Source organism: Lissotriton helveticus, chromosome 3_1, assembly GCF_964261635.1.
Source record: "Lissotriton helveticus chromosome 3_1, aLisHel1.1, whole genome shotgun sequence".
NCBI classification, from domain to species: Eukaryota; Metazoa; Chordata; class Amphibia; order Caudata; family Salamandridae; genus Lissotriton; species Lissotriton helveticus.
The window spans coordinates 1,202,670,228-1,202,688,083 of record NC_136061.1 but is presented as its reverse complement, the minus strand read 5'-3'; the positions used below and the strand labels follow the sequence as shown (position 1 = coordinate 1,202,688,083).

Below are 17,856 nucleotides of genomic sequence, written 5' to 3'. Positions count from 1 at the left end.
TGCCTGTAATCCATATGGATTTCTCCTTGTTTTTTTATGGTCTTTTCAATGTACTAATTATGCTCGTTTTCCTTCATGAAGCATCACTCCTAACCAGCCAGGAAATGATCTGTCTTTCTTACAGCTCTCATCCAGCATGGTGGTACTTGGGGCCCATCTGTCTCATTCACCAACCAGCACTGGAACACTACAGTGTGGGTTGACTCTTTTTGCAGGGGGGTGCTTTGTATCCACTAAGGTCACACAATGTGGCGAAGAAAGTGCAGAGATTTGTATTCACGCCTCCTGGTTGTGAAGCCTGCAACGTAGCTACCAGGGAATACATTTCCCCAGCATAGCGCATTTGACAAAATTGCACACTATTTGTCTTACATGAGACATTTGGAAATAATGCTTTGTAAACAGATAGATTTTTTTGACTCAAAGTCTTCCATCCTATGGCAAAAGGAAAATGCATTTTTGGTAAACCGGGAGTGAGTAACATTGTTCTGGAGTTTTGACAGGAAGGAAATTAAAGTAATTTGTATAGGGAACCCTGCCTTTGCATCTTATAGAGCCAATCACAATATGACAACAGGCCGCTTTTAAAAATCCAGGTTGTCTAACCATTTTCCAAGTGGGGAAATAAGTTGACACATCTAACCTAAGCGAAAGACTCTTGGCACTTTGCTGTTGGGTGTGAAAGCATCTTACAGTGGAGTGGCTGTCTAAGACACACCTCAAAAAACAGTCTGAGTCAAAATTGGCATACATACAGTATTGCCTGTTTCTACATGCCTTTAACGAGGGAGCTGTTTGTCAGATGAAAATAGCTGAGGAAGCGTATTAGTTTCTGGAAACAATGACGCAATGATTTCTCAGAGTACAAGAATATAAAGAGCGAACTGCCTACATTTTCTTCTTATCGCCGTCTCGCAGTGAAGATCGAGGAGGCCGTTTCTTTGGTAAGGCATTTTTTATTCCCCGGCGTTTTTTATTGTTTGTAGTATGACCAAGCCGAGTGAGGGCTTCACAAGAAAACCAGGTTACGCAATACTTTGCTTTATCAGGCAAGAGAGATATGATAATTATGTACTTTAGAAATCAAATAGAAAATCAGTAGTTTCCGATGATCATTCATCAAGATTCTGTATTCATTCCAGCTCCTGTCTCCAATCATACAAATCGCTGTAGAATTCTTCCCTAACCCTTAGGTAATCTGACTAATCAATTATTTTCTAACACGTAGTATCATTAAGTAGAATATAGGCTTCTGTCATGTACATTTCTCCTGGCCTACACAACCTTCCCACCTCTATAGGAACGTCATATTACACACTTTTTGTTTTTGCTCCATCGATTTTTAGTTTGTTTATACACTTGTTCTCCTTTTTTGGGCTTGTAGTTCTTCTAGCAATGTTGGCCTCTATGCTGTACAATTTCCCAGTTACTACATTCGCAAACATATATGTTTTAATGAGGAGTTTGCAATACCAACCTTGATTTGGGTTTAAAGGCCGTCCCACCTTCACCCGAAGCGAGCAAGCCCTTCACTTCTATGACCTGTCCTTCACTTGCGAATATTTAATTACCCAAAAACCTAATTTTCTAACTCTGGCAATTCTGTCATCAGTATTACAACAGAAGCAGATTACTTCCTTTAACATTACCCATAGTCATTGGTGTCCTCCTTTTGTTCTTCTTGTAAACCTTCATCAGCTTCAATTTCCTTATAAGCTTATATATTTATATCTTGACTTAAATTTGATTCCTGACAGTATGATAGAGCCAATGCCAGGTTTGGATTTCTGCAGCTGTGAGAGTTTCTTCAGTTAAATTAATTACTTTTTTTGTTGATTAATGCTGTTAGACCTGAAATCCTGCTTGTGCTCACTCCTCTAAACATGGTAATATTGGCTTACACTCAATTGGCAGTTAATTTTCTTGAAAGCCCCTAGAAAGTTGCACTACATGTACCCACGGCCTGTAAATTGAAGCTACTAGTGGGCCTACAGCACTTATGGTGCCACCCACTTAAGTAGCCATGTTAAACATACCTCAGACCTGCCAGGGGCAGCCTGTGTGCAGTTTTGAACTGCCCTTGAACTGCCCTTTCGACCTAGCAAAAGAAACCATTCGCCAGGTCTAAATCTTCCACTTTAATGCATATATCACTCCTAGTCTATGTCCTAAACAGACAGTTTGGCAGGGTGCGTTGTATTTAAAAAGTTGGAAATGTACTTTTAAGTTTTACATGTCCTGGTAGTGAAAAACTCTTAAATGTGTTTTTCACTACCGCAAGACCTACCTCTTTCATAAGATAACATTTGGTTGCCTTATTACCATTTAATAAGTGAGAACATTTGCCTTGGAACAGGTAGAAAGGTCATGTTTGGTCTCGTGAGAAATGTAATTTAAAATACTCTTTAAAGGCAAAGTTGTACTTGAAGTCCCAATTCCGAAAATGTTGTTTTTAGAAAGTTTGTGTTTTCATGATCAAACAATTTACTTCCTGTAGCCTTTGGCCTAGGTCACATGACTATGTGTAGTTGACAGTTAACCTTTGTGTATTCCTGCCAGTCAGTGTCAGAAAGGGCATCTGGTTGTTGGAGGATGAGCCTTCCTGACAATATGGGTGGGGTGGAGCTATCACCTACCACACTTGCACTTCAATAGGGGCTGCCTCCTGCACTCACAAAAAACTTCACACTAGCCTTTTCTAACCACAGACATCTGGTTTTGAATAGTTGTATTGGTGTTCACAAAAACACAATCAAACAGGACCTCAACAGCACTTTTATCAGTGCCCCATACGCATTAATTGAAAACATCTACCATACCATGTCATAAGTGCATGTGCAAATATTGATATGTAACAGGAATTGTTACCATTTCCCAAGGTGCATCACCCTCTATGGCTGATCCGGGGTGGAGAGCAGGTTTGTTGTTAGAGGCCTCGAGATATCTTTAGGCCTCATAGGACCTGGTAGTTCTTCTGCCGAAAATTTCTGTTGAGACTTACATTATGCCATATCCAGCAGCCATTTCCACTTGGTGGGAATTGCACGTTTGCCACAGTGGAGTGCTACTCTTCTATTTGCTAACAAGAGAGCCACTGACACAAATTTATAACTGGCTGGTTGTAGGCTCTTAACTAGTCCAAGTAGGCACACTCCATGATCACAGTCCACTTGTGTGTGACCCTGTAATTTGAGCCTAATAGTGTCTAACAGAGTCACATTGGAAGGCTAGGTGTAGAAAGTCTGCTTCTGCTGCCCCACATCGAGCACATTCTGCACCTGCCCACAGATCAAATCAGTATAATTTAGCAGGTGTGTAATACATTTGGTGCAAATGTTTAAAATGTATGATGCGCAAATTGCAGTTAGATGTGAGGGTGTACAGCTGCACACAGCAAAACCTCCAATCTCCCACCTTCATTGGCCTTTCAAGAACAGCATTCCAGACCCCCAGCACCTTCTTATAGATCTGCGATTTATCTATCTGTGCTGCATTATATAGTTTAGTGATCAGGTGACTATGAGTGTCACTAGTGACTAGTGTCTGCGATGCGTTTAATGTTGGTGGTTCCCTTGGAAACTGAGGATAGACTTTGCGCAGGGCAGCTCTAAGGTCATAGTAAGTAAATGTCAGTAATGGGGTGTGTCTTTGGGTATGTGAAATGCCTTCAAGGGTCTAAAATGAGCCATTAGTGTAGGCATCACCCATAGTTCGTAGGACCGTGCTTGCAAGCAATTGCAGCATGGTATCCTCCTTAGATACCAACATTGCAGGGTGATAGCGCAGTGGTACCACTGGTGCATATAGGGGTGTTTTCCCTGCTCGATCTCCCAGTACCTGCCAGGCTTTCATCATAGGATGGACTGTGTTGACTGCTGTGCATTGTAACCCTTCCTTCTTATTTGATAGTAGGGCCTGGAATGGACAGAGAAGGCTTCATAATGTTCCACTGCAGCCTGTGGCACATACTCCTGTGGTGCTTACTAATGATGTGCGAAGTGGGCATGTGCACTTAAATAATATAGGTGGAAGTCAGGTGCATTTAAATCTCTCCATGTGTATGGCATTGTGAGTTTTTTCCATCTGATTCTAGGTTGCTTCCCAGCTCATACCAGTGTTAGCACATGCGCTCAAAGTTTTTTTTTAAACTGCATCAGTAATACAATGGGGATGTTGACAAACAGATAGAGAAACTTGGGCAGAACCACCATTTTTATGATTCAAATACTATCCGCCAAGGAAAATGGGAACTTCGTCCACCTGGAAACCTGATCTTCCATAGTTGAGATTGCTATGCTGTGGTAAGATATGATTACCTATTTGGGATCTCTGTGAACGTATATACCCAAATATTTAACAGGATCCATGCTCCACATTGGTGGAAATTCGAGAGCACTCTCCAGAGTGCTGGGCATTAGAGGGAATATATCTGACTTCGACCAGTTGATGCTCAGACGAGTAATGTTCAAACCGGACATATTCCAGAATTACAGGTGACAAGTGCACTGGTGGGTCCCTGACATACAGCCCCATGTCATCTGCATATAGGGATATACTTAGAGGGCGCAAACGTTAATGTAATGCCAAGGAAGCATGTTTTACCGAATGACACAGGCCAGCAGATCAAGTGCTAATGGAAAAAATAGGGGCTACAGGGGTACCCCTCTCACGTTCCCCATTGTATTACTGATGCATTTAAAAGCGCATGTGCTAACACTGGTATGAGCTGGGAAGCAACCAAGAATCAGATGGGATATACTCACATTGCCACACACATGCAGAGATTTAAATGCACCTGACTTCCACCTATATTATTTAAGTGCACATGCCCACTTCGCACATCATTAGTAAGCACCACAGGAGCATGTGCCACAGGCTGCAGTGGAACATTATGAAGCCTTCTCTGTCCATTCCAGGCCCTACTATCAAATAAGAAGGAAGGGTTACAATGCACAGCAGTCAACACAGTCCATCCTATGATGAAAGCCTGGCAGGTACTGGGAGATCGAGCAGGGAAAACCCCCCTATATGCACCGGTGGTACCACTGCGCTATCATCCTGCAATGTTGGTATCTAAGGAGGATACCATGCTGCAATTGCTTGCACGCACGTCATACATACATTAAATATGACGCATCAGGTATGTCGCAAGGAGTGTGCACTGAGAAGTGACGCATCGCTGCTTTCACGCAGCGATGCGTCATTTCTCATAAATGAGGCCCTAGGTTACTACTGAAGGGCAGTTTGTGAATACCTGAATGCAGGAAACTTACTCAAAAGTAGGGCTGGGTATAACTTGAGTAATATGCTGTAGGGTTATTACGTGAAATTACAGCAAAATTCCACAACATTACATGGAAATATGCGGGAAGCATAATCAATCATTTAGCACTATTTTCTAAGTGCAAAATGCACCCATGCATTCAAAATGTACACAAGGATGCATATTGCACTACGAAAATAGTGGTAAATGCAATAGAACACGAATAACAAGAGCCAGCAGTCGCTCACTCTTGCTAAGATAAATGCTCCTGTGGTAGGACTTTTGTGCCAAGTTACTCATAAATATAGATAAATAGAAGTAGTTCTAAATCTGCAGAATTGGAATACTGATGAAGTGATTTTAATATAATGTATGAATCAGCTTTACCACTTAGGGACCTGAGCAGAGAAAAGGAAGTGTATTGGGGTGTCCCAGAACTAATAGCTTTCCCTAGCAAACAACTTAGCTGCAGTGCTCTACAACTTATATATATATTTCATTCTAGAATGGTATACATGCATGTAATGGGCGCTCCACTTCAGATATCAATACCAACCCTACTTTCAAAAGGGGAAATTATAGAAGAAATAGATCTATGGTTGTGGGACGTGTTAATAGATATGGTTGTGATCCCTAAAACCGAGAGTGATCCCAAAACTCTGGCTTTAATTCTGACTGGCAATATCATTCATGCCCTATCAGACCTAGCAACACAGCGGGGTGAGCCTAGACTCTCCCCAGCAGCTCAGTCGCATCGCCGCTCCTGGGACTCCACCGGCTACCCTCCACAGAGTTCACACCTGCTCCCGGCACCTAGGTCAGCCCCTTCGCCGGTGCCTCCACCGGCCGCCATTCCTCTACTTTTGCATCCCACCCCCCTGACATTACTTGCTCTGCCCTGGTGACTCTGTCATTGTGACATTGTTTATTGTGTTTTTTGTGTGATTATTGTGTTGTTTTTCACTTCTGTGCCTATCGGTTTTGTTTCTGATGTTGTTTTCCTGCCGCTAAAGCCCTGTGCCCCCTCCCCTTGTTGCAGCCCCGCTCCCGCCTCCCCTCCTCTGGTCCCGCCCCCCTCCCCTACATAATGCCAACCGCAGTGTAGTCGCGCAGCGGACGCGCCGCTGGTGTGCTAAAGGCAAGTGCGTCTGCGCCCGTCCGCGCCCAGCACCAGACCCTCTGGCCCCCGCGACCAGCACAAGACCCATCGTCGCTACGGTGCAAAAACCCTCCTTGCACTCAACGCCAGACGGACTTCCACCTGCTTCCAGGCCACCGTGAAGCTAACCCACGGACCCTTCTCCTGTCGAAACTGCAGCTATACCAGCCAGCATCCTGTCCATCCCAGTGCAGCAGACCACAACCATCTCAGCTGATTACTACTAAACACCCGATCAGTCCATTAGCACGCCATCGAACTCTGGGACCTGCTCAACTCCTCCGCCCCAGTAGTCGCCTCGCTGACAGAGACCTGGATGAACACCTCCTCGACACCCGACATAGCCATTGCCATCCCGGATGGCTACAAGATCACTCGCAAGGACCGAAACAACTACAAACCAGGAGGAGGACTAGCCATCATCCACAGGATCTCAACCAACACCGAAGACTCCCTCAGCATGGCCGTACACCTACACTTCCAGATCCATGTCAATCACAACACCACCCTCAGAGTAACACTCGTCTACAGACCTCTGGGACCCCGACCTCAGTTCAGCGAATCCATCGCTGACCTCATCAGCACGCACGTCCTCGCCTCCACAGACAACATCCTCCTCGGAGAATTGAACTTCCACCTTGAGAACGCCAGTGACAGCAACTGTACAATGTTGATTGACAACCTCGCCAACCTTGGACTCACACAACTCGTCACGAAACACACCCACTCCGCCGGTCACACGCTCAACCTCATCTTCTCCGCTAGTGACCACGTCACCTTCAGCCACACCACCGAACTCCACTGGACCAACCACCACTGCATCTTCTCCTTTGAAAAACACACCGCACAGAACCAACCTCAATGTTTCCCACACAGTAGCTGGAAAAAAGTCACTGAAGACCAGCTCACCACCACACTCGCCCGGGACCCCCCACCCGAGCCCTTCGATACCGTTGAAGCAGCCTACAACTTCAGACAATGCATTGATGACTGCACAAACACCTTCGCCCCGATAAGGAAACCCTCCAACAGGCGCACCGAAACTAGAGCCATCTGGTTCAACGCTGACCTCCAAGACTCCAAGCACACCTGCAGAAGACTCGAGAAACATTGATGCAATAATCAGACACCAGACAAGAACACAGCCCTCATGAACGCCAGACGCAAACACCACCAACTCATCCAATCCACCAAAAGAACCTCCTTCAAAGAACGCATCAGCAACACACACAACAGCAAACGACAGACTCCATCACCCCTGAATGTACACCCATAAGGCACACCAACCCTCTACTCTCCTGGCACAGTGTCAATGGCACATCTACTTGGCATCGCTCGCCAACATCGTCCTAGCACACCACCTCAACATCGTCTCATACGCTGATGACACCCAGCTGATCCTATCCCACACCAAGGACCCGGCCAACGCCAAATCCAACCTCCAGGAGGGAATGAAGGCCGTCGCAGAGTGGATGAAGACTAGCCGGCTAGCTCTGAACTCAGACAAGATGGAGGTCCTCATCCTCGGCTCCACCCCCTCAGCATGGGACGACTCCTGGTGACCAGCCATGCTGGGAGCTGCCTCGACACCAACCACCCACGCACGCAAGCTGGGAGTCATCCTGGACTTAACGCTCTCCATGTCCCAGCAAGTCAACTCGGTTGCCTCCTCCTGCTTCAATACCCTCCGCAGGCTCCGCAAGATCTACAGATGGATCCCCACTGATACCAGAAGAACGGTCACCCAAGTACTCATTAGCAGCAGGCTGGACTACGGCAACATCCACTACGCAGGAACCACGGTCACACTCCAGAAGAGACTCCAATGCATACAAAACGCCTCCGCATGCCTCATCCTCGGACTCCCTCGCCACACCCACATCACCACCCACCTGAGAGCCTGCACTGGCTCTCGGTCAACATGAGGGTCACCTTCAAGCTCCTCACCCACGCTCACAAAGCACTCCACAACGCCGGACCAGCATACCTCAATGAACGACTGTCCTACAACCCCAACCGCCAGCTTCGCTCTGCTGACCTTGCACTCGCCACTGTCTCAGGCATCTGCCGAACGACCACCGGCGGTAGTTCTTTCTCCCACCTCGCCGCCAAGACATAGAACACCCTCCCCATCCTCCTGCGTCAGACCCAGGACCTACTGACCTTCAGGAGACGTCTCAAGACCTGGCTGTTCGTCCAGTAGCTGCTCCCCCCTCCCCTCGGTGCCTTGAGACCCTCACGGGTGAGTAGCACACTTTACAAATGATTGATTGATTGATTGAACGGGGGAAATATAGGGCTTTATTATGAGTTTGGAGGTCTGTAGGACTGCCGAACCTGTGGTGGCAGTCCGATCATGGCCACACTGCGGCCCCCCCAGTAGTATGAGTGTGGTGGTTGGAATGTCACAGGAACTCAACGACTGCCAGGAATACAAAATTCTGCGGCAGTCACGCAGAGGTCAAGGAGCAGAAATATGCTGGTGGTGCTGCTCTGGCACCGCAGAGCCTATTATGAGTTGGCTTTCCACTGCCAGGTACATGCCAGGGAGCTCGCCATGAACAGTGTGGCACAGAGGCCACAAAGGGGATCCTAATAGGGTCCCCTGCTAGAAGAGCCTAACATTCAGACTGCTGCCCTCAGACCACAGAGTGCACCTTCATACATGCCACACTGTGCAGAAACATGAGGGTACAAATACAACAGTGCACTACATGCGCCCCCCTGCTGCTCCCGGGCCTGGGGGTGCATGCAGGGGGGCACATGTAGTGCACTGTTGTATTTGTACCCTTATGTTTCTGCACAGTGTGGCATGTATGAAGGTGCACTCTGTGGTCTGAGGGCAGCAGTCTGAATGTTAGGCTCTTCTATGAGCCTAACAGACAGCCGCTCTTGGACCACTGCAGCACCGCATGCCAGACCAGGATTTAACTCCTAATCTGGCAGGTGGTCGTACCATGGCTTTGGCAGTCCTACAGCAGACAGCATGTTGCAACTTACATTGCAGGACTGCCAAAGTTGTAATGAGGCCCATAGTAATGTCCAACAATAGAAGAAGCGTAAGATAGGAAAACGGTATTAAATGTCCACCAATTGTGGGGCAATGTATAATTGTTTAATACCAACACTCCTTTTCCTCAACCAGAATTTGGATGATAACCATCTTTTACTGAAGGCCCATGCCATTGGTTTGAAGGGATAAAACACCTTTTTACTAGAGTGGAAAATCAGAAAGACATCAAGACTTAAGGGACCAATTCCTGGTTCAACAATGATTGTAGAATAGCAAAAAAGAGTTAATCAGATCTATAAATTGTGCATACAGATGGCTAGGTCTGCTTACGAAAACAAAATGAAAAGAGGCCAAAATTACATATGAAACAGGCCAGTGGGAAGATTTGCTGGAAACAGCCAGATAAAACAAGCACTGGCGTTGCCAATAGGTTTCGCATTTGGAAAGTTGGAGCAATTGGTTTTGTAAATGACATTTTTTATTTATATATCGTTATTGGCATTGTCAATAACAATATATAAATATAAAATAACGCAAGGGCGAGTAAGTTCAGTCACTGCGGGCCAAGCGCACGCCAATAACGGCAATAACGCAAGGGCTTGGCGAATTGTGAAGACACGTGAGTGTTATTGGCACGCGGGTGGCTGCAGTGACTGAAGGTGCAGCCTTGCGTTATTGCATCATGGTATGGCCCGCCGTGACTGTACTTAATCGGCCTTGCGTTATTGGCATGGCCCGCAGTGACTGGAGTTACTCGGCCTTGCTTTATTGCATGGATGGTATGGTCCGCAGTGACTGGGGGTACAGCGTTGCGTTATTGCATGGTATGGCCCGCAGTGACTGGAGGTACAGCGTTGCGTTATTGCATGGTATGGCCCGCAGTGACTGGGGGTACAGCGTTGCGTTATTGCATGGTATGGCCCGTAGTGACTGAAGTTACTCGGCCTTGCGTTATTGCATGGATGGTATGGCCCGCAGTGACTGGGGGTACAGCGTTGCGTTATTGCATGGTATGGCCCGCAGTGACTGAAGTTACTCGGCCTTGCGTTATTGCATGGATGGTATGGCCCGCAGTGACTGGGGGTACAGCGTTGCGTTATTGCATGGTATGGCCCGTAGTGACTGAAGTTACTCGGCCTTGCGTTATTGCATGGATGGTATGGCCCGCAGTGACTGGAGGTACAGCGTTGCGTTATTGCATGGTATGGCCCGCAGTGACTGAAGTTACTCGGCCTTGCGTTATTGCATGGATGGTATGGCCCGCAGTGACTGGGGGTACAGCTTTGCGTTATTGCATGGTATGGCCCGCAGTGACTGAAGTTACTCGGCCTTGCGTTATTGCATGGATGGTATGGCCCGCAGTGACTGGAGGTACAGCTTTGCGTTATTGCATGGTATGGCCCGCAGTGACTGAAGTTACTCGGCCTTGCGTTATTGCATGGATGGTATGGCCCGCAGTGACTGGAGGTACAGCTTTGCGTTATTGCATGGTATGGCCCGCAGTGACTGAAGTTACTCGGCCTTGCGTTATTGCATGGATGGCCCGCAGTGACTGGAGTTACTCGGCCTTGCGTTATTGCATGCATGGTATGGCCCGCAGTGACTGGGGGTACAGCGTTGCGTTATTGCATGGTATGGCCCGTAGTGACTGAAGTTACTCGGCCTTGCGTTATTGCATGGATGGTATGGCCCGCAGTGACTGGGGGTACAGCGTTGTGTTATTGCATGGTATGGCCCGAATGTTGAACCCCATCCTGCCTCCGGTCCTGTGCAGAATCCCAAAAGGCCGAGCCTCGATTTCGGTTGGACTGGGAGTTCTTTGATATTGTTTAATGGACAAAAAAGGGGGTACAATGATCTAGGGTGTAACCAGGTCGGTGGGTTTTTATAGTGGTCTCCCAAGGATGAACATCTGAGAATCACAATGGCCTCCAAGTCCGTGGGTGCAGTCTACATGTTGCGGCTGCAATAATGCCACTCCGAGTCATTTGGCCTTCGTCAGGACAATAGACATCCACCAAACAGTATTACAGGAATCCACGAGTGATTCCACTTTCTTTAACAGTGAAAACGTGCACACAGCGATGCTGACATTTTACCCATCACTTTTTGTTTTCTTCTTCTCGGCAGAGAGGCCAAGGTGCTAGTTGGCACTGAACCTGAAGTAATAGACCTGTAGGCACTGTGCTCAGGTGGCACCGCTACCACTACCCCAGATGTTGTGAGCTACCGAGACCGTTCTTGTGCGGGTATTCGAAGAGCTCACTCTGAATGTGGGCACATGCCCCGCTGCCTGCCTGGCATGCTCCTGCCTCAGTGTGAACCCTGGAGTGGGGGGCATCTGAGGCCCGGGAGTATAGCGGCCTGAAGCAAGCCGTGCCTTCCACGACCAGCTCTTCCTCGTCTTCTTCAACATCAAGCCTTCGTGCTCAGCACTACCCTCTTGCCACCGCAAAGTCCCCTCTGCCCTAGCGTGCCACAGACTCGAACCTCCCATTAAACGCAGCTTCCAGTTCCCTGGCTTTTAGCTAGGTAATTGGGGCCACCCTCAAAACTGGACACCCCTCTTCTTAAAGCAGCAACGTCAGCAGAATCTTTAGAAACATGACAAACGGGCCCATTTCTCAGCTCTGTGCAGCAATGGCAGGGGCCCTAACAGACCAAACACATGATTTATTTCCCGGCGTTTACATTTTATGACGGGTTTCCGACATTCTGTGTTCTGTTATGTGACTTTGGATGAGTTTTGTTCGAAAGACGGTGTCAAAACATGAATAAAGTTTGACTTGTCTTGAAGTGTAGAATGCAAGTATTTTTAGAGCAATTGGTGCGTCAGCCCGCCTTGGCTTTTAGTCCGTCTGATGTCACTAAAATGACTACCATTTAGTTGAACAACAAAAACACCCAGTCTTAAAGCGCTGAAAAACATGACACATAGATCTCTTTTTGGTGGGCGCTATGTGGGCCCTTAGTGGAATTGCTCGTACCAGATATTTGTCTCTCTGAGCAGGAAAGGGGCGCTGCAAACAGAATATTCGCCCTAGCGAAGTCTCCAGGTCCGACAGAGGAACGCCTGGCCATTTTCAAAATGTCCAAACCACTGACAATCCTGCTGTCCGAATTGGATAGGACGGTCCCAAAATATGTGTTTAATATCGTGAAACATTTTGTGATCATTCGTCTTCGAGATGGCGCTCTCGCCATCTGAAGCCCACACTTCACTTAATTTAAATGTACAGGGAAATATGCATTGTTTGGTATGCCTGGTCACCTGGGTTTGCCGCTTGCGCTCTGTGAATCTCCATTCAGACATCTAAGGCAACTGCCTTGGGGGTTATGGTGAGCGCCCCAGAGGGGCAAAGGACAGAGCCTGGAGGCTAGACTTATTTCCCATCGCTTTATTTCTCTGTTTATATATGACTTTCCCATCTTAAATATTACTCTAAATACAACTATATGCATTTTATCTCAGTCTAGCGAATTACTTATATCGATAAGTAATAATTGAATGAAGGCGGGAAGTGTGCTCAGCGGGTTCAGCGCTGGCTGCTCAGAGATGCGCGTGGTCTACAGGTCGCCTGCTTGAATCCCGCCAGTGTTGCCCGTGGCTTCCGTACTTTCGAGTTCGATAAAATAGTTACCCATATGATCATAATTCTAAAAACGTTCTGCCTAAATCAAGCACTGCTAGCGATTGTTAATAATGTTCCAAGGAACATAACAACATTGATTTTCGCAATGGAGGAGGATCCAGAAACAGGGGGAGGGGGGTCGAAGCACGGAGACCTGGCCTAATCCCAGCTTTGTGCGACTCTGTCACAGTTACTTCATCGCAGGCCTCCCCTCACTATGCGCCAAAAATGTCAAGTGCCAGAAAAGAAACGAAATACTGCCCCTGCAGCTGGACGTCACCTGTGCCTGTCCGTGCGACGGCATTCAAGGGGAATGCAGACAGGGGCACTGGAATTATTCTGTTCTGTGGGCGCAGATTTTTCCGCATAATTATAGATTTAATGTAATTGCCACATACTTTATCATCTTCTGCATAATCTTCTGGTTTTTACAACAACATCAACACAAATCTGGCTCAAACGGATTAAAAATTACTAAAACGTGGCCCTTGGCAAAGGTTGACTGGCTTTACAGTTGCTTTTTGCTGCATGCCGGTGTTAAACTGGTACTAATGTGGTGAAACCTTGCATAACTGGTGTTAGCACATACAGACATGACAAAATAATGAAGTAATATTGTCATCATAACGTCTTTTATGTTGCCTTTTCTTGCTGCATAATGCAGTCAACCGTGCCACATAAATTGCCTGGTCCTTGTCGCATAATTCCCGCGAACCTGGGTGTAGCTCCTGTAAGCACAGATGGGCACCCATTGGACTGGACATAGAGAGCAGCGCCTCCTCGTCAGCCATGATACAGCGAACACAGAATCCCATCTGACATTTTGGTGTAATCTGTTCGGAAGCGCTCAGATTCTCAAAGTAGGAGCTATAACGCGAGAGAAAGAGGGTCGACCTGTCTTCGCAGTGAGTTCGGGTAAACAACCTTAAACAATGTGTAAGGTCCGTCCAAATGGGTCGGTTGCAAATGGAACTAGTTGTCACCCTTGACTTGCGGCTCAATAAAAATCAAACATAACAAGCGGTTGGTGTTTATGTTATGTTATGAATTTTTTAAAGCACGGGATTCCTACAAAGGTGTCTTGGCGCTGTTACCGCTCACTACCTACCCGCTGAGGCCATGGTAACCCACAGAGCGCATGCACTATGTGTATGTGCACATCACTCGTTTATATAGCTCGGTATGCAAAGCAGGCGCTCCAGTATTTTGGCAAATTGGACGTTTGAGAGAAAATATTCACTTTTCTACAGTTAGCTTAGTAAATATTGTGTCCTTGTGTAATGCAAGTGGGGCTATGTAAAGCGCTCAGATACCCGATTCGGGTCAAGCTCGCGCTGTATAAAACTCTGGAAAAAAAGAAGGGAAAACAAGGAGTGCGGCAAATGGCCGGAGGGAAGCCGGATGGGGGCGGGAGAGCCTGGTGGGGGGGGCGGGAATGCGAGCCTGGTGGGGGTGTGCACATCACTCATTTATATAGCTCGGTATGCAAAGCAGGCGCTTCAGTATTTTGGCAAATTGGACGTTTGAGAGAAAATATTCACTTTTCTACAGTTAGCTTAGTAAATATTGTGTCCTTGTGTAATGCAAGTGGGGCTATGTAAAGCGCTCAGATACCCGATTCGGGTCAAGCTCGCGCTGTATAAAACTCTGGAAAAAAAGAAGGGAAAACAAGGAGTGCGGCAAATGGCCGGAGGGAAGCCGGATGGGGGCGGGAGAGCCTAGTGGGGGGGGCGGGAATGCGAGCCTGGTGGGGGCAGGCGGATTAGGGAGATGCTCGTGCTTGGGTGGTCACGTGACCCGCTTTTGTGGTCACGTGACCTCACATGCACTGGGAAGAAACGCCAGTGGTTTCACTAGTCGATCAAGCCCTTGAATTTTCGCCTATTACATTCGCAAGCGAATGATAATAGGCGAAACCTAAAAAGGCCCTATTATTCTGGCATATCGTGGGGCATAGAGGGCACCTATTCTGCAATCTGTGCACAGAAAATGGCTTAGTTAAAATTTCATCTGATTTGTTTTTCTCCGAGCCTGCAGTTTCGGCTTCTCATATTAATGCTCTTTCAATGCCACAGATTCCGCAGCCCTAGTTACATTGTCGAGGAACCAAGCAGAAATAATACCAATTTCTTTAAAAAGGGCACAAGTCTTTTTCTAATTACAATTCAATTAGACTTATTGATAATATTCAGAAAAGTTTTTGTAAATTGGTTTTAGATAAACTGACCATCTGGATTGAAGAACGTGTGGTTCTAAACCATTTCAAAGCAGGGTTTTCTCACAGGACCAGTAGAATGCACCAGGTCTTCACGTTCCTTAATATTAGGAGAAAATAAATAGCTATTAAGAGAAGCAGCCTTTATGTAGTTTTTGTTAGTTTAAAGGCTGCCTTTGGCATGATGCAGATTGCCATCCACAGGGGTGCAACAGGACTGTATGTTTGTCCCTACTCCTTTATTTTTGTTTCTAAATGGCTGTGTTAGCTGCTTAATTTGGCTGTGAGAACTATTCCTCATGAATAGCTGGCCTAAAAAGACCTGCCCTTATGTATGCAGAGGAGACACTTTTGTTTTCAATAACACCAAAAGAGTTGCAGACTATATTAAAGAGGTATGCTACTTACTACACCATATATGTCTTACAGATTACCTCTCTGAAAGTGAAATACATGGTAAAAAACCCACGCAAGGATTTTAGGGGCAAAATGCCATTGGGTTGGGTACATTTTCATAGAATATCTGAATTTGATTACCTAGGGTCAGACTCTAAGAGTTTCACAGTCTTGGCACTCAAAGATCACTAAGAGCATTTTTTATTGGAACATCTTTTATGATTTGGTGTGAGATCGAAGGTACAACTGCTTCTCCTCCAATCCAATAAAAATGTATAGAGCTCTGTCTTGCTTCCCCTTTCAGGTAATACAGAATCTCCCACACTTTGGCTCAAACACGGCGAAGCAGGATACATAAAACACAACAACACCTAGAAAAGGGTTTTATTTTACAAAATGCAAATACCCTCTTTTTTAGAATACGGCTTGGGGTTTTCATTTATGCAATGCTCTCTAACAGAAAGGCTTTCCCAGATGCCAAAATGAATCACATTCAAATTCAACCAGAGATATATATATGTATATATATATATTTATATGCAAGCACTAATAACACACTTGGTAAATGCAACAGTTAAATGCATGAATAATACTAATTAATAAACAAGCAGCAAATAATATGAGATAATACTCATGAAAATGTTATGGGATGTCTTGCAAGAGATAAGAAAGATATATATATATATATACTGAATACTTCAAACGATTACTTTGGATTTGCACTCTGACTCATTTACACATCACAAAGAAAACACCTCAAATGACCAAAGCCACTGCCACACATCACTATGGCAATAATCAAAACGCAAACACCTCAAATAACCACAGCCACTGGAACCACGCATTATAATGGCACTAGCCAGAAACAAGTCACCTCACCTGATCGTTCACTCGACAAACTTGCCAATTCAAGGAGGGGGGGGGCATTCAGAGCTGGCTTGGACTCTCGACCTGGACTCAGGTTCCGTTTGTCTTACAGCAGTACGTCTACTCTGTAAGTGAGCTCCCAACACAGCTCTCAACAAAGCTCAGTTTTATATTCTCAAAGCACACACTAGAAGTTTTGAGCATCTTCCTCCCTGCATAAGGACACTTACTGGGACTGGCCAGCTTTCAAGCAAGCATTCCATGGCAGAAAGGTGTTCCCTTGTTCCCTCTACATTCTCACATGTTCCAGCCTTTATCTTAATGAAGCTCACGAAAGCCTTCCAGGGTACTTTAAACAATCTCTCACAAAACAATCCTTGAACGTGATTAAGCCAAACAACTTGCAAGCGTGGCTGTGTGTGCAGATAAAGCTCAAGCCAGGCAGAGTCAGAATGTAGGATGACATGAGGCCATGTCAAAGCCAATAGTAAGAAATTAATATTTGTACAACACAGAGCACATTTGTGCACCACCGCTTATTGCATCACATACTTCATCTCTCAATGTACAACACAGTGCACATTTGTGTACCACTGCTCATAACACTGCACTTTGAGACAAAAAAGTACATTCCAAACCTCTCTCTCTCTCTCATGCTTTCAAATGCACATCCCACACGTTCTGTTCTTGGCAAGGCTGTCCTACTCCGTGACAGCTCCCACTGAAAGACTGCAAGATTACAAGAAAGAAACCTTTAAGAGAAAAAAGGCATATGCAGGACGTTGAACATTCAGGCTAGGATAAAATAACACACCAAAGTCAATTAAGATTATGGTAGTCAAAGGTCATCACAGAGTGTCAGACCACAAGAGTGCCTCTAGCACTACAGGCTCAAGCAGTATTGGCTACCCTATCCAGCTCAGAACTTTCGGATCATTCCAACAGACACACATTGAGGGCTGCAGAAGATAATTTTTATTAGATTCCTGCTGAGCTTATCTAATAGCACACCCCAAATACTGCTAAGAGTAGATCTGGCTTTCAAGCCAATAGGGGTCCTTTTTAAGACTAAGGGCCATATGTAGGTGAGGCAATACCGGTCGGTAATGGTGAAATTCGGTAAATTTCACTGTTACCGACCGGTGTTTAGGGATGTGAGATGTAGGAGGCAGGTTTCAAGGATTCGGTAATTTACCGAATCGGCAATTTAAGGAATCGGTAAATTACCGAATTCATAAAATACCTGAAACCTATGTAGGAGGCACTCAAGTGAGTGCATTTTAGTATTCAGGATTCGTTATTTACCACCAA

At 46.1% G+C, this 17,856-nt stretch overlaps 1 protein-coding gene across 1 annotated transcript in view; it reads left to right on the top strand.

Moving 5' to 3' along the window:
* Positions 1 to 892: 892 nt before the first annotated feature.
* LOC144823384 (interleukin-18-like) overlaps positions 893 to 17,856 on the top strand; it is a 311,324-nt gene continuing 294,360 nt past the window's right edge. The window contains exon 1 of the mRNA XM_078681847.1: positions 893 to 944. The gene's annotated coding sequence lies outside the window, so the exon portion shown is untranslated. The remainder of the gene's footprint in view (positions 945 to 17,856) is intronic.